Here is a 15,686-nt window from a genome sequence, read left to right as displayed (position 1 = left end):
ATTGAAGTGCAATATGCCGCCGCATGTGTAACGTGTGACGCAATTAAATCGCTATAAAAGGGTAATTAAACCACTATAAAGGGCAATTTCATCATGTGTACAAGTGCCCTAAAGGGGACAGGCTGCTTCAATAATGCAAAAGAAGCAAACACCCCATCACAAAATCTCTGAGAAAAAAAAGTGAGATGGTGGGGGCTGATAACCTAATAAAGAAGGTGAAGTAAGACACTCAAAGCCATTCTCCTAACTCTTGGCAAGGCAATGCAGGTTACAGCCACAGAAGGGGCAACTTACTTCTTTTTGGGGAGGGGAAGTTATTCTTTGTGCCACTTGGTTCCACAATGCTTTAAAAATGTAGTATTTTCATTATTACTAACAGAACCAACCAAATAACCATATAAAAAACATATATATAAAGACCAATACATTAAAAATACACATTGGGGTTCAAGCTGTAATCATCTATATACAACTTTAAGTGACTTCCCTCAAAGACATTAGCCATTAGGTTTTGCTCAAAAGGAGCATAGGCCTGTATCCCCGATGTCTTTTCATGTTTGAATAGTCTTGTACCTCCACATTGGAGATGTGTCATGCTTTTCTCACGCTCATTCCTTTCAGATTGGGTTGAAAACTTCTTAGCTGCACACACTGAAACACACTGTTACATCTATTAGCCAATATTACATTCATTGCATCAAAAGAAATAATTTTTATTGCAAAGTACTTGTGCCACAGACTTTATTTTCCTTTGCTCTAATTCTTTTACTAGATTGACTGGTCAAGTATTATTCATCAACTTTTGAGTCTGAAAAGGGGTGATAGACCTTTTGTGATGACATGCAACCTCCTGACTTCTGCCTGGATTTCCTGCAAAGGGATGATCTTCCAATTCAGCATTATCCAGTTTCATATCATCTAGGACAGAGGCGACCAACCTGCAGCATGACTGCCACAAGTGGCATGGGCAGCTTCTGGGTTTGGCACGCAGCAGATCAGGGAGGGGACAAACAGCACAGTGGCAGACAGGGCAGGGAGTAGAAATCAGAGCAGCAGATGAGGCAGGGAGCAGAGAACAGAAAACAGAAAGCAGAGCAGCAGATCGGACAGGTAAATAGATAAACTCTATTCTTATTTTTGTTCCTTTAGTATTAACGTTGCACATCTGAGGATTAGATGACCATGACTGTGAGACTGATCCTGCAAACCCTTTCTTACATGAGCAATCCTAGGTTGGAGCAATATAGTACGGTGTGTGGAGGCAGGGGGAAGCATTTTAAATTTCTTCTCATCAGTTGTGCTGGTTTCCTTTTACTTCCTCCTGGTAGAGAAAACAGGTTGTTCTGTGGTTTATAACCTTCACCAACATAAAGGAGCTAATTAACCATGTATTTTTTCAGAATAGAACACCATATTTATTCATATACCATATTCAGCTTCCCCCCACCTCCTTCAAATTTAGTGATGGAAAATTTGGAGATGTGTCTTAATTTAGGAAAATGATTTCCACAGGGTCTGAAATGGATGGGCACGCTCTGTATAGAGCTGGGACAGGATTTCTCTCCTCAACCTTCCCCTGCTGCAGGCCCAACAGTTACTGATTTAACTCTCTCAACTGCTACTGAATTAAGGCTTAGTAGTTTTAGTCTGCATACAATTAGGTTGCAGCAGTAAGAAAAGTTAATGCTATAGCTTTTGCAGTAGCATCCATGCATGGGGGAGAGGAATTGAGACTCATGAGAGGGTCCCACCCCCCTCCCCCACTCCACACTGCCAGACCCACAGCAGCAAGTAAAATTGTGCCTGCTTCCCCATCTTCCCCCCTCCCCAAGGAAAATCTTTTTTAAAATTAATTCTAACTTCCTAAAACAATGTGGATGTCTTATCTGGGGGCATGTGATGTGGCAGAATGCCACCTCTTTTTCTCCCCAAAAACTCTGTTCTGTGACAATTTGGTTAACATGGGCCCTGCAGAGGGCAGACATCCCATCTCTTTAGGTAACCTGAGTTGGATACATTCCTGAGGGAGGGGCGAAACCTTCTCCCTCTGCCTACATGACTGGCATCACATATCTGGCAATGCCAACCTGACTGGGAGGGGGCTAGAGACCCTACCAGTCTGCCTGGCAACCAGTGATGCATTTCAACTTGGTTGGCTGGCAGCCAACAGGTGCTGGCCTCCGTTGAACCAGATAAATGAGGTCATAAGGGCTATATAAGTTAAGGACTGCCCAAGAAGAGGGGCAGTAGCCATGATGAAAACTCAGAAAGAGAAGAGCTGGACCATCTGAAACTTTCTCTCTTGAAACTCATGAGCAAGGAACTGCCGGCCGCAAGAGGAACCCCCCCCCTGCCTCTGGAGGATATTCATGAGTAAGCTACCTGAGATCTAACTAGATATATAGCTTGCAGTAACTCAGATGTGTGATCAAAGGCTACCCAGACACCCTGTTTGCTATATGGGATTTCTTTGATATTGCTCTACCCCAGGGGCGGGCAATTATTTTGGGCAGAGGAACACTTACTGAGTTTTGGCAAGCTATCAAGGGCTGCGTGACAGGCAGCCCAGGGCAGATAAATATTGCTTTTCTAAATTTTTAGGGGTCCTGCACGCCAAATAGAATGGCCTGCCAGGCCACATTCAGCCCCCGGGCAGCATTTTGCCCACCCCTGCTCTACCCTGTACCCTATTCCAAACCTACTCCTTGTAGCCAATAAAGTTCTCCTTTGTATCTAGCATGGGAGACTTTTTGGGAGAGGGGCTAGATTATACCTTGGGGTCCCCTTGGTTTGGCTGGCTAAGGGAGACCACTATTTGTGCTTCAGTCTGAGGGAAGCACCCCAAGTTCTTGGAGTGGGTTGAGTACCCTTAAGGACTACTAGGCCTACAGGGGACACAGAGCCAGGATCAGGCCAGACCCTGGGTGGTGGCGGTGTTATCCCCAGGCTAGCGCGTGTGCTCCAGGAAGGGGGTTGGCCAGACGTGCGGCACCCCCAGGGAGGCACTTGGAGCCTGGAAGGTGGTTGGACACAGCGAGGTGGGTGGCTCAGCACAGGAGCACCCCCTACTGGCCCACCACATGTGGTTTGCAAATAAATATGGTATTAAATAATGATGATTTTACAATATAATCCTAACTGGTTTCGGTCTCTTCTCCCCTGCCTAAGCTATGCTGAGCCATGGATCTGGTGCAGCACTGTAGTGTAACCAAGCTCACTGAAATCCAGAAGACTACCTGGATGGGTAAGGAAAGTTGATATCAAGATTACCATGACTGGACAAAGAGCCTTTAGGTAGGCACTGATCCCTCAAAGGCTTGAGTATGTGCTTAATATTACTTGCTGTGAGTAATCCCATTTACCACATAAAGCTAATATGATGAATAACTCTTGTTGAGATCGAGACAGTGGAAGGAGAAACTCCAATGGTTTCATTGTGACTCTCTCCGTTGCATTTCAGTGAGGATAAGGTAGAATCTTTAGCTTTCCCCTCCAAATGTCTCTTAACAATTCCTTTCCAATGTTTGCATTTATGACATTAGGTTTCTTTGGGCTGCTGTTTGCATTTGGCACTCACTGGACATGTCTACAAATGCAATGAATGCAACTGAATAAAATCTGGTGTAATTTGAGCTGGAGTAAGATAATCTGGAAGTTATCCTCTACACATGCATTTAAGCGCAGTAATTTACTTCACTGTCAGATAGCACTTGTGTCTGACAGGACTACCTGACAGCTCAGTAAATTAGTCTATACTGACCTAATTGCCACACGTGTAGACAGTGATGCTTTACTATGCAGCAAATTAGTCTACTCCACAGTAAAGTACATGTGTAGGTGTGCCCAGTATAACTCTCTGCTATTAATATGAAAAGTCATTTTACATAGCATCAGAGAAATCTACATTTAATCACACAAAAAACCTACTAGATCATATCTTCATATTTTTTTATTAGAAGTTAATTCTTTTAATAATAATAATAATAATTTAGGTAGGTCAATTATTTGAAATGTTTTATTAAAATTAATGTTCCAAGAACATTTGGTAAAGATTAATTTTAACTGGTTTTCTGCAGAAGTGAACGTCAGGTAGTAATGAAGCATCGAAAGGGTCCCCTCTCTTCTCTGTACAAGAGCACTAATGAGAATTCTGTGCCCATCTTGAAAGAGAAACTGATTTTTACAGAAAGAAATTCATTCCAGACAACCCATTCTGATTCTGTAAATCTTTGTGATAATTACAAATGTGATACTTACAGAAAATATTGCCAGCAACCAGTGCCCAGAGATCTGCATCATTATTGCAATTTTTTCAGTTCTCAATTAATGAACAAGTTTACACTTCTGAGAAAATTATACCTGAGCCATATGGCACAATCATTTAAATCAGCTACCCTTAGCAAGCACAGTACAATGCATGGCTTCACTTCAAGACAGATTAGACTAAACACCACATGGAAAACAAACCACTCCCCAACTCTGAAATGGAGGTGTCAGTCAGAACTGGTTCTTCAAATAGGTTTCCAGAAGTTGTTGAGTTGTCCCTCCTAAGAGAATTAGACAAGTATGACTGTGGACAAAACAAAATGTCTGAAAGTGGTTTTGTTAAAAAAAATAGGACATATGTATATTTCTTAAGAATGTTTTCCAGGCAAATAGGTCTTTCAGGTTTATGTAAAATTACTCTTGGAAAAATACGGGGTTTTTAAAGATTATTTTAAAGTTACGGGGTGGGGGGCGGAATTTAAGTCCTCTTGGTGCATTTGGAAATTAATTTCCAATTTAAAAAGCTAGTTTCATACACATAACAGAAGGGAGCTTTGTCCTGTACTCCTTACTCAGGTGTTTCACAAAAATGAAGTCTCAAGGATTAGGTCCACAATGATTATTGTTGTTCTTTCTATACGGGAAGTTAGCTTGGGTCACCTACTTTTTGCAGACCTTAACTTGTTCATTTTGGGGTCGTGAGGGGGGATGTTCATTCTGAGGCATAGGCTGCACTCTATTTCTGCAGTAAGCCACGTGTGGAGATGGGCAGATGGGATAAGTATGCTTACTGTCCACTTAGCAGCTGAATGAATAGTCCATTAAAAAGCCCAAGGCTTTACTAGATTTTCTGCAGGTCTCTTTTGTGCCACCTTTAAAGATAAGTGCAAGGGAGAGGGCCTGTGAAAAATCTTATTAGAATTTTTACTTTAAAAGGTGAATTGCCAGATTGCATAGCAGGATACATTCAGCCCCAACGCCTGTGTGAAGGCCCAGCGGCTATAAAAGGGAAGCCACAGCCTCCTGTAATTTTATAACTACTGTGGATCTGAACCTTGTTTCTCAATGTACACTCTGTATTGTAGTGTACAAAGAGGTACTGGGCCCTCAAGAGACTAAAACCCAACTGCAGGTGGTCAGTGGATAATAGTCTGTCTGCTTACAGGAGTCCTGCAGTCTGAAAGGTCGCAGACTGCATAAGACACAGATGGGCAAACTCCATGAAGCCCATCCAATCTTCCCCTAAAAATTATCAGGGGGGAACCCTGACTTCTGTGGGTTTTTCCACAGAATGGATTAGTCTGGCCCAAACTAATTATCATCAGACCAGTCAGGGTGATTTTTTTATTGCAAGGTGTTATTACACTGCAGTTAAAGTACATGAAATTTACCATGCAGTATCACTATCACTCGTACATAAGTAAAGGCAGCCTATAAAACAACAAACCATACAAAGAACAATTTTTCCTACTATTTGGTTGGTCTAATAAAAGATATCACATTTACCCAAAGAATCTTGTCTGCCTATGTCCTTAGACCAACACGGCTACAACCAACAACCCTAAAACAATCCATTAAAACACTCCTGTTTTTAACTGGGCATTTAGGAGATGTATTGCAATCTGTTAATATTATAAGCATCTCAAAGATCCATTGGCACTTCCAAGTATATGTTACTGTCACAGCATGTAATTCTACGAGCCAAAAAACCTTCTTTAGAGAAACTTTCAGTTCAGAAAAGGAAGCATTATCAGTTCTGTGAAACTTCTTGCTGAGAGAATCACCCTCTAACCACATACAATCTCAGAGATTGACTTGCATTGCAAAGGAAATGAATAAGTAAGTGTGGCAAACTGGGGCTCCCCACCTAGCCACAGTGCTAGGTTCCTCACTTGCCTTTGGGCACACCACCCACCTGACTCACCTGCCATGCCTTGTTCTTAATTAATTAAGATGTTAATTAAGGTGGGAGGCTGCCCATTCATGCCCTGATGCCAGGGGGGGCACTATCTGCAGCTCTGGACCTCCCCTACACTACAGCCCATGCCTCGCAGATGGCATCCAGCTGTTAATCTCCCCAGCCCCCGCCCGCCCCCCTCGGCTCCAGAATCCTCCAGTCTGGACCCCTCTAAGATCCCGCCATTCAAGCGGCCTACCCCACCTTCATTCGGGCTGTCTAGCTCCCTGAAACCATTTCCTCTCTCGGGCATGGTCCCCCTGGGACCTTTGGCCACACAGACCCTGGCCGCACCTCCAAGGCCAGTCGGAACCCCAGGCCCTCAGCTCTGGGTGTCCCTCACATTGGGCCCCTGGCCCTTTTAACCATTCTGGTCCTGGCCCCAGCATTGACCAGTCGAGGGTACTCTACGTCAGGTCTCTGCCACTCCAGCCCCACTCTTGCTCCCGGGGTCCGTCTTCTGGCCCTAATAGCAGGTGACCCACCCGGTTGTAGGAGCTGGGGTGACTCACACCACGACTGGTGTTCCAGGGTCACACAGGGACTTTCATTCCCCCCTGGAGCAGCAGGTCATTGTGCTCTCACTATATAAACATATTGGGCTCTCAGCCCTCTGGTTTTCCTCCCCCTTCACTGGGGTTCCTCATCTCTGTCCCCTCACTTGGGGCTCCACACTGCCCCCCTCACTTGGGGCCACGGGGCTTCACTCCCTGGTGGGCTCAGCTGGCCATAGCTGTACCTGGCCCCAACTACTTTTCCTCAGAGTCTTATACCTCACATAGGCCTCAGGTGGCCGCAGCCATGCCTGGCCCCCAACTCTGCCTTCTCAGGGTCTCTCAGGGTCTTGCACCCCACAGGGCTCAGGTGGCAGCAGCCATGCCTGGCCCCCAACTACCTCTGGTGTTACGCAAACCCACTCAAAGGTGAGGGCTGGGTTAAGGCACTCTTACCCACCTTTCACCAGGGTGATAACTGGCCTGGCATTTCCTGGGGGCTCCTGCGCCACTGAGAGCCCCACCAGGCCACCCATTCTTGGCAGGGTGCAGTTTTAGGTCATGCCCAGGACTAGGAGCCTCCTAACCATCCCCTAGAGCTCCTCCCTTACCTCTAGGGTGTTATGGAGCCTCACAGCCAGGCAATGTTGCTGCCTAGGCTGCCAGCAGTGAACTGCCCTGTTTATCTAAAATGGCTGCCACAATTAAGCACCTGCTGGCTGCTTGGCCCCCAGTCTTAAAGTGGCAGGCACCAACAGTGTCCTGCCACATACCTTCCCCCTTAAAATGATACTTGGGGGAGGTTTCCCTTGCTGCTCCCCCAAAACAGGCTCTTCTCGGAGCCTGTGAGAGCCCTTAAGTGGTGAGCACCCCCAAAGGTGCTCTGCCACACACCTCCCCCACCTTAGAATGAGATCTGGAGCTTTGCTTGGCTGCCTTCCCTGCTGGGCTCTGCCCCAGCCTACTGCAGCCCCTGCCATGTAGTGAGCACCCCAAAGGTGCTCCGCCACAGTAAGCTACAAGTTAGTTTGGGTGGTGGTGAACATGAGAGGGCCGTGTGCCCCTGGATTGGATGGGCACAGTGAAGTATGCTGATTCACATCTTATGCAGCAGGGAGGGATCTGGTTGGGAGAAAACCACCCTCATAATGCACAGCCCCCAGTGCCATCCAAATTGGACCTACAGAACAGGTACAGAAGAAGTAATGGCAAGGCAGTCCCCATGTTGTGACTGAACTTGGACCTTGAGGGATCACTTGTAGGTTTTTACAGAGCTGTTCAATTTTCAGGTCCATTTAGTCTTTGGCCTCTCTGCTGAGACTGTAAGAAAGCCAGTTATAATCATCTATGGAAATTAATTTTTTAATTATGCTTGGCATTTCGGAGATAGCAAAGGACAACAACAATCTTTTCCAAAAGTGACATCCGTTCTGACCTTAGCTGAATAAAGGAGAATCTACAAAAATATTTTAAAAGTGGCCACATGCCCTGAGAAGCCGGCAGTGCAAGGCTGGGGAACAGATACATGGCTAGAACCTACATTCTGTTGTAACCAGATAGGTCAGAACATGTTAATGCAATTTAAAAAGAAGGAAAGCTTAATATTGTTTGCCATTACTTGTGTTCACCCAACTTTTATCAATAGGGATTGCTGTTCACGTGGATGGTATTCATGAAACAATGAGAAACAATGAGAAGTGCTATCATTTGCACTTGCATCACCTCAGATGTATTCATAAACAAGGCAAACTTTTCTCATATTAACTCCCCCACCCCTCACAAATTGTTCTTGCTGCTGCAGAAAGAAGACAGGACAAGTGGCACACTTCCTGTTGAGTCAGTACAAAACTTATATCCTAATGCCATGCTGTGGATTCTGTGCTCCATAAGAGTACAGCTTTCAAAGAAAACATGAAACAAGGGTTCTGCCCCCTTGTGGCCACCAAAAGCCACTTGGCTCCTTCTAGAAGGATGTGACATGATGTCAAATCCCTTTTGAATTACAGTTAATTGGAGCTATCAAAAATAGTAAAACACTCAAGTATTCAAAGAACAAATCTATCAATCCAGGTTTATTACGTGGTCAGCTGCAGACTAAGATTGAGTAAAACGCTCCCTGAGCCTGTGGTATACCCATGCCAACAGGCTGAAGATACGTCCATGATGTAAGCAGAGATTTCTCTCTCTAGTCTATGTACTAACACTTCCCATGCAAAAGCATTTATAAAATAGCATAGCTTCTCTCTCCCATCTTTTCTCCAGCCACTCAGCTTTGGACAAGCTGGCCATCTTATGCCAATTTCTCTGCCAAATTCAGCTGTTCAACCCAACCCCCAATTAGTCAAAGGCTCTGCTACTTTCTGTTGTACTACAACTTTGCTTTCTTAAATTCCCCCCGAAACTTCCACTCAGCATAGTAGTGTTCCTTGCTTTTCCTCCTAAGTTATGCAACAGTATTACTAGACAGTGTTAAACAGCCACCCAAGAAGTGGGTCTATTTCATTGGGCTCATGGCCTTAATAATTCTGTGCTCATATGTTGAAGCACAGTCTACCCTCAACTGTTCTTAAATTCAATGGGAGCTACAAACACACATCTCCACATTTTTAAAGTAGGAGAGGATGAAAGGCAATACACAGACTATTTTTGTAGTTTCAAGGGATATAGCCCTGACCTGAAGAAGGGCCCTTTGTGCACAAATGCATGTCTAACATCTCTTCCAACCATACCTTTGGTCCAATAAAAGATAACATTTAAAAAAATCCTTGCCTCTCCAGACTTTTTTTGGAACAGCCAATTACCATCTGGTCTCAATCTGAATTTTCCTGTGACAGCTTATTAAAACAACCTTTTGATGTTGCTCAAAATGCAGCAAGCTATCATACTCTGTAAGCAGGTCACTTACCCAGCTTCCTTAGCTAGGCAAATTGGCTCTAGTTTTAGCCTTTCAACATTTCTTTATTCCTCTCAGAAAGGCTTCACAACCATAATAAACAAATCAACCAAAGCACAATAAATAAAGCACACAAGCAGACAAGCCAAACCTTCCATCCTTCTTCAGACAGTGAGAGGGAGAGAGACCTTTGTAGCTCTGTATTTCTCCCTAACACTCCCTCCTGGCGTTCTTAAGCTTCCTAGGGAATTTTTGCACATGTATGGATCGCAGCACTGGGCGCTTTGAAAAGTGCCTGGCACTGCACCGCATGCAGCTGTATAAGTGACAAAATGCACGTCAGCACTGACAAAATGGCAGCAGTGTGGTTTTGAACTAAAACACCTTAGAGGTGTGTAACAGGGAACCCTAACCCTGTTACTAAGAGACAGGGTGGCCCCTTTAAGTCCAGAACCTTCCAGTCACAGCCAGCCAGTCAAGTAGGGGTTAAGGCTCAAGCCCTGCCAGCCGGTCAGGTGACAGGAAGAGGAAGGCCAGGACCTTACAAATGGTGAGTGGAGAAGGACAGAGGGGCAGCAGAGAGGCAGACTCCCAATGACTACAGTGCTGTGCCTGCAGTCTCAGTCAGAAGAATACACCATGCCCGGAGCCATCCTCACAATCATCTCTAGTAAGCAGGCATGTTGCCTCCCTTGCTTAATGTTAACCGGTGGTTTGGGTGAGGCTATTAGGGGATGGAGGAGGCCTCATAGGGGACCCACAGCAGCGTGAGAACCCCAGTGCCAGGGAGGGCACGGCATTTGGGGGTGCACGGACCCCGGCGCCAGAGAGGGCACAACATTTTTGGGCACACATACCCCGGCGCCAGAGAGGGTGCAGCACTTTGGGGTGAGCAGACCCCAGCACCAGAAAGAGCACAATATTTAGGGGTGAGTAGACCCCAGCACCACAGAGGGGCAGAAGCCTGAGTGAGGGTGGGTTTTTTTGAGAGCTAGAGCCTGGGAGTCAAACCCTGATTAGTGGGTTGCTTTTTTTGACTGACAGGCCTAGCTAGAGAGAAAAGGGGTAGGCCTACAGTGGCCTAGACCCCAACATAAAGAGGAATTTACAAATACCATCTGCGAGGCTTGGGCTGTGGTGTAGGGGAGGAATGGAGTCGCAGATAGTGCCCCCTGAAATCAGGGCAGGAAATGGGCAGCCTCCCACTTAATTACATCTATTAATCAATTAACAACAAGGTATAGCAGGCGAGGTGGGCGGTTGGCCCATAACAGGTGGGAGGGCCACCAGTAGACAGACCCCAAAGAGGCACCCCTGTTACAATGGTGCATTGGCCAGGAACTTTTCATATGGCAGTATACATCATAGGACACTGGTTCGCCCGTGTGAGGGAAAGAACCCTTGCGTCCATGGAGAGAGAGAAATGAAAGCAGATGCTAACCCCAGACCCAGAGTCACAGCAGCAAGTCTTGGATCAGCTACGCCAAACAATACAAGGCCTACAGGATCAAGCCACAAGACAACAGGCACTGTTAGCCAAGATGACCAGGAGCATCCACCCGCGATCAACGACCCAGGTAGGGATGTGTGGCTACAGAGCCAGAATTGACTCTGAGGTGGGACATGAGCCACCTGCATTGATGGTGGAAGTGACAATGGAGGGAAAAAAAGGTATGGGCTATGCTGGACTCAGGCTCAATGCAGACCATGGTGCAGAGCAACGTGTTACCACCAAGAGAGAGGGAAATAGCAGACCGCGTAATTGTGCAATGCTGGTGCAAAGATTCCATCAAAATTGTCAGAGTGGGGATCATCCTACAAGTAGGCAATAGGACCCACCAGATGCTAGTTGGGGTCGCTGAGCGCTTACCCTACCCAGTAGTACCGGGCTGTGACTGGCCAGAGTTGTTGAAAGAGATAGCCAGCGTGAGGCAAAAGGAGGAAACTGAGATGAGAGAAAGTTGCTGTTGGAGGCCCTGGGAGACTAGGAAGACCGAGGCTGGATGGGAAGGTGACCCGAGGGCTGAGGGATTCGCAGGTGGAACCCAACAAGTTCCTCCTGAAGAAGAGGCCAAACAAGAGGTGGATGTCGCACATTTGTGGGAGGATGAACATTTCCAGTTGGAGCAGAGTCGGGAGGCAGATTTTCAGTATGCTTTGCAGGAACACCTGGCTCAATGAAACGGTGAGGTATTATGACCAGAGATGATGAAGACAACACTGAGGTTCGAGGTAAGAAATGACCTCCTCCACTGAATTGAGCAAGGGAAGCCTGAAGGAGGGGAGGTCGTACAGTTGCTGGTACCTCGGCGATATCAACGGGCTTTATTGAAGATGGCTTATGAGCTCCCCATGGGTGAACATTTGGGCAGGGACAAAACAGAAGCCCATATTCGGGCAAGATTTTTTTGGCCAGGACTGTTGCGGGAAGTGGCAAGGTATTGAGCTTCATGTCCCGTGTGCCAAAAAGTGAACCCAAGGCACCCTCCAAAAGCTTCTTTATTTCCGATGCCCTTGGTAGAGGTTCCCTTTGAGCAGGTGGTGGTGGACATCATGGGGCCACTTCCCAGAAGTAGCACTGGAAACCAGTATATTTCAGTTTTACTGGGTTATGCAACAAGGTACCCAGAAGCTGTGCCGATGCGGACAGTGTCCACTCCAAAGGTGGCGAACGAGCTATTGAAGATATTCTCATGAGTATGACTCCCTTAGAGAACTGCTGACAGACCAGGGAATGAATTTTACATCACACATGTTTGAAAGAGTGAGTAAAGCTTTGGGGATTAAACGCCAAAGGGGACTGGGGCAGTGTAAGATCCCCAAACGGACGGGATCATGGAGCGTTTTAACTGGACATTGAAGCAGATGTTAAAGAAATTTGTAGTTAAGAGTCCTCAGAATTGGGATAAAATGATACCACCTTTGTTGTTTGCTGTAAAAGAGGCACCCCAGGCCTCAACCAGGTTTTCACCCTTTGAACTATTGTACAGTCGGCAACCAAGGGGAATCCTGGATCTGATTAAAGAGAGTTGGGAAGAACAGCATAGTAAAGATCAGAACTTGATCCAATACATGATACAACTGCGGGAATGCCTTGAAGCAGCTTGGAGCGAGGTTTTAGGAAATCTCAGAGAGGCCCAGCAACAACAAGTGAGGCATTATAACCAAGGCACACAGGAAAGGAAGTTTGACTTGGGGGACCGCATGTTGGTTCTATTGCCTGACCATGAGAGAAAGTTACTCACCCAGTGGCAGGGACCCTATGAAATTATACACCAAGTGGGGCCCATAGACTATGAGGTGTATCAGACAGATAAAAAAAAAAGAAGCAAGTGTACCATGTCAATATGTTGAAGAAGTGGGAAGACCAGGAGTGTATGTAGCTAGCCCTTCATCCCGAGGAATTAGAATTGGGACACTCTTTGACAGAGGGAAGTGGACCGGGTGACATAGAACTGGCCCCGTGACTATCTGAAGAGCAGAGAAGACAGGCTGCCAAGCTAGTCAGGGAGTATGGAGATGTGTTCCAGGAAACTCCTGGGGAAGCTCGGGGTGTGGTACACTGGATAAAAACTCCTCCGGGCAGGTGATCCATGAGAACTGGAGATGGATTCCACAACGACTGCAGAGCCAGATAAAAATGGAGATTGAAATGATGGTGGAGAAAGGCATCATATGCGAGTCCCACAGTGACCGGAGGAGCCCCATCGTAGAAGTACCTAAGCCCAATGGAAAAATTAGTCTCTGTATCGATTTCTGGAAGGTAAATGCAGTAGCTAAGTTTGATGCCTATCAGATGTTGAGAGTAGAAGAACTGGTGGAAAACATTGGGCAAGCTCGCTACATTTCCACTTTAGACCAGACAAAAGGTTACTGGCAGGTCCCCATAGCACCCGAAGATCAAGAAGAGACAGCATTTGCCACCCCTTGGGGTCTCTTCCAGTTCCGGCGCATGCCATTCGGATTACATGGAGCCGCAGCTACATTTCAACGTCTAATGGACAAAGTTTTGGCTCCCCATGGGGGTTATACCGACTCCGTGGCTTACATAGACGATATTATTACATACGCTGAAGACTGGGCTGAACACCTCACCACACTGAGAGCGGTAATGCAAGACTTGAGACGGGCCGGGATGACAGCCAATCCGAAGAAATGTAAGACAGGGAAAAAAGAAACACAATACCTTGGGTTCCTAGTAGGAAGTGGGAAGGTGAGACCATTGTTAAGCAAGGTGGAGGCACTGTGAAAGTATCAAGCTCCTCATACCAAGAAACAGTTGAGGGCTTTTTTGGGGCTAGCTAGTTATTATAGAAGGTTTGTCACTCACTTTGCAGACTTAGTAGTTCCTTTGACGGAGAAGATAAAGGTGGGGGCTCCAACCAAGGTGAGATGGACGCCAGATGCGGAAAAGGCATTCCGAGAGATGAAGGACGCACTATGCTTGCAACCCCTACTATATACACTGGATTTTAATAAACCTTTCCTGGTGCAGACCAATACATCAAATGTGGCTATTGAAGCGGTGCTAGTTCAGAGAGAAGGAGAAGAAGAGTGCCCTATAGCCTACATAAGTAGGAAATTACACCCACCGAAATGGAATTATACCACAATAGAGAGAGAATATTTGGCAATTAAGTGGGCTGTTGAAACACTCCGATTATTATCTGTTAGGGTAGCGGTTCATGCTGATCACTGATCACCCCTATGCTGGTTGCAGAGCATGAAGACGGACAATGCTAGACTGATGAGATGGGCCCTTAGTCTGCAACCATATTGTTTTGAGGTAAAGCATCGCCTTGGAACCCAGAATGTAAGTGCCAATTTCTTCTTGAGACAATACGAGGGAGAAGTGGGGCTAGGAGAAACAGAAGAACCCCGGACAAGAGAGAAGAGAGATGGGGGTGTAACAGGGAACCCTAACCCTGTTACTAAGAGACAGGGTGGCCCCTTTAAGTCCAGAACCTTCCAGTCACGGCCAGCCAGTCAAGTAGGGGTTAAGGCTCAAGCCCTGCCAGCCGGTCAGGTGACAGGAAGAGGAAGGCCAGGACCTTACAAATGGTGAGTGGAGAAGGACAGAGGGGCAGCAGAGAGGCAGACTCCCAATGACTACGGTGCTGCGCCTGCAGTGTTGGTCAGAAGAATACACCATTACCGGAGCCATCCTCACAATCATCTAAAGCAAGCAGGCATGTTGCCTCCCTTGCTTAATGTTAACTGGTGGTTTGGGTGAGGCTATTAGGGAATGGAGGAGGCCTCATAGGGGACCCACGGCAGTGTGAGGACCCCAGCACCAGGGAGGGCACAGCATTTGGGGGTGCATGGACTCCGGTGCCAGAGAGGGTGCAATATTCAGGGGTGAGTAGACCCCAGCGCCACAGAGGGGCATAAGCCTGAGTGAGGGTGGGGTTTTTTTGAGAGCTAGAGCCTGGGAGTCAAACCCTGATTAGTCGGTTGGTTTTTTTTGACTGACAGGCCTAGCTAGAGAGAAAAGGGGTAAGCCCACAGTGGCCTAGACCCCAACATAAAGAGGAATTTACAAATACCATCTGCGAGGCTTGGGCTGCGGTGTAGGGGAGGAACAGAGCCGCAGATAGCGGCCCCTGTCATCGGGGCAGGAAATGGGCAGCTTCCCGCTTAATTACATCTGTGAATCAATGAACAACAAGGCATGGCAGGCGAGAAGCTGGGCAGTTGGCCCATAACAGGTGGGCGGGGCCTCCAGTAGACGGACCCCAAAGAGGTGCCCCTGTTACAAGGTGTTTTAGTTCAAAAGCGCACCACCACCATGTTCTGCACATTGACATGCATTTCACTGCTTATACACTGCACATGGCACAGTGCAGCTCGCCTCAGTTGGGTGCGGAGCAGATTAATCAAGTCTGCTCTGAAACGGCAGATCTCTGGCACATCACTGGAAAAAAGTATGTGTATAAATGCCCCTAATGACTGCGCCCTCATTGGCAGGTTATTAGTTCCAGTTTCATAGTTTCATAGTAGCTAGGGTCAGGAGGGACCTGAACAGATCATCTAGCCTGACCCCCTGCCACAGGCAGGGATGAAATGCGGGGTTCCC

At 46.8% G+C, this 15,686-nt stretch overlaps 1 protein-coding gene across 1 annotated transcript in view; it reads right to left on the bottom strand.

Moving 5' to 3' along the window:
- Positions 1-4,421: 4,421 nt before the first annotated feature.
- SPATA6L (spermatogenesis associated 6 like) overlaps positions 4,422-15,686 on the bottom strand; it is a 75,697-nt gene continuing 64,432 nt past the window's right edge. The window contains exon 13 of the mRNA XM_006025406.3: positions 4,422-4,570. The gene's annotated coding sequence lies outside the window, so the exon portion shown is untranslated. The remainder of the gene's footprint in view (positions 4,571-15,686) is intronic.

This window comes from Alligator sinensis, unplaced genomic scaffold (genome assembly GCF_000455745.1).
Source record: "Alligator sinensis unplaced genomic scaffold, ASM45574v1 scaffold392_2, whole genome shotgun sequence".
In the NCBI taxonomy this organism is placed as follows: domain Eukaryota; kingdom Metazoa; phylum Chordata; order Crocodylia; family Alligatoridae; genus Alligator; species Alligator sinensis.
This window is presented reverse-complemented; position numbering and strand designations above follow the sequence as displayed.